Source organism: Mandrillus leucophaeus, unplaced genomic scaffold, assembly GCF_000951045.1.
Source record: "Mandrillus leucophaeus isolate KB7577 unplaced genomic scaffold, Mleu.le_1.0 Scaffold153, whole genome shotgun sequence".
NCBI classification, from domain to species: Eukaryota; Metazoa; Chordata; class Mammalia; order Primates; family Cercopithecidae; genus Mandrillus; species Mandrillus leucophaeus.
The window spans coordinates 1,016,239-1,018,126 of NW_012101510.1; the positions used below are offsets into that span (position 1 = coordinate 1,016,239).

The following is a 1,888-nucleotide window of genomic DNA, read 5'->3' on the forward strand; positions in this document are numbered from 1 at the left end:
TTGAGACACAGTCTCACTCTGTCCCTCAGGCTGGAGTGCAGTAGCACGATCTTGGCTCACTGCAACCTTCACCTCTTGGGTTCAAACCTTTCTCCTGCCTCAGCCTCCCAAATAGCTGGGACTATAGGTGTGCACCACTGCATCGCGCTAATTTTGGTATTTTTGGTAGAGATAGGGTTTCCCCTTGTTGATCAGGCTGGTCTTGAACTCCTGACCACAAGTGATCCGCCTGCCTCTGCCTCCCAAAGTGGTGGGATTATAGGTATGAGCACCATGTCCAGCCTTTTCTTTGCACAATTTTTTTCCCTCTGGCAATGGCTAATGAACCACATAAACTTTTTTAGTAATACCTTTCCCTTCTCATTCTTAGGAAGCCTCTTTTGCCTCTAAATGGAATCTGATGGATTCACAGTCGGATTCTACCAGAAGCACAAAGAAGAGTTGGTACAAATTTTACTGAAACTATTCCAAAAAATCAAGGAGGGATTCTTTTAACTCATTCTGGAAAGCCAGCTTCACTCTGGTTCCAAAACCTGGCAAAGACACAACGAAAAAAAAGAAAACTACAGGCCAATATCCCTGAGGAACATAGATGCAAGATGCAATTAGAGATTTAAATGTAAGACCCTAAACTATAAGAATCTTAGAGAAATCATGGAAAATACCATCCTGAACATTGGCCCTGGGGAAGAATTTATGACTAAGTCCTCAAAAGCAGTTGTAACAAAAACAAAAATTGACAAGTGGGACCTAATTAAATGAAAGAGCTTCTGCACTGCAAAATAAACTATCAGTGTAAACAGGCAACCTACAGAATAGGAGAAAATGTTTGCAAACTGTGCACCCAACAAAGATTTAATATCCATAATCTATGAGGAAGTTAAACAATTCAAAAATCAAACAACCACCACATTAAAAAGTGGGCAAAAGACATGAACAGACACTTTTCAAAAGAAGACATGCAAGCAGCCAACAAACATGAAAAAATGCTCAACATCACTGATCATCAGAGAAATGCAAATGAAAACCACAATGAGAGACCATCTCACACCAGTAAGAATAGCTATTGTTAGAAAGTCAAAAAACAACAGATGATGGTGAGGCTACAGAGAAAAGGGAACACTTACACACTGTTGGTGGAATGTAAATTAGTTCAGCCACTGTAGAAAGCAGTTTGGAGATTTCTCAGAGAACTTAAAACAGAGTTACCATTCAGCACAGCCATCCCATTACTGGGTATATATCCAAAGGAAAATACACCATTCTGCCAAAAAGACGCATACACACATGTGTTCATCACAGCACTATTCACAATAGCAAAGACATGGAATCAATCTAGGTGCCCATCAATGGTGGATTGGATAAAGAAACTGTGGTACATATACACAATGAAATACTATACAGCCACAAAGAGAAAAAAAATCGTGTCAACATGCATGCAGCGGAGACCATTATCCTAAGTGAATTAACGCAGAAACAGAAAATACCACATGTTCTCACTTAAAAGTGAAATGTTAAGCAATGCATACAGATGGACATAAAGACAGGAACAACAGACACTGGGGCCTACTAGAAGGGGGAGGTAGGGAGGGGGTAAGGGGCAAAAAACTACCTACTGGGTGCTATGCTCACCACCCAGGTGACAAGACCATTTGTACCCCAAACCTCAGCATCAAGCAACACACCCATGTAACAAACCTATACATGTACCCCCAGATCTAAAATAAAAGTTAAATTATCAATAAAATAATAATAGACCATCCTGGCTAACACGGTGAAACCTCGTCTCTACTAAAAATACAAAAAGCTAGCCGGGCGAGGTGGCGGGCGCCTGTAGTCCCAGCTACTCGGGAGGCTGAGGCAGGAGAATGGCGTGAACCCGGGAGGC

General features: G+C 41.5%; 1 protein-coding gene across 1 annotated transcript in view; it reads right to left on the bottom strand.

The window, feature by feature from the left end:
• Positions 1-1,888, bottom strand: part of TNFRSF13B (tumor necrosis factor receptor superfamily, member 13B) — a 37,795-nt gene that overhangs the window by 12,798 nt on the left and 23,109 nt on the right. The window lies entirely within an intron of this gene.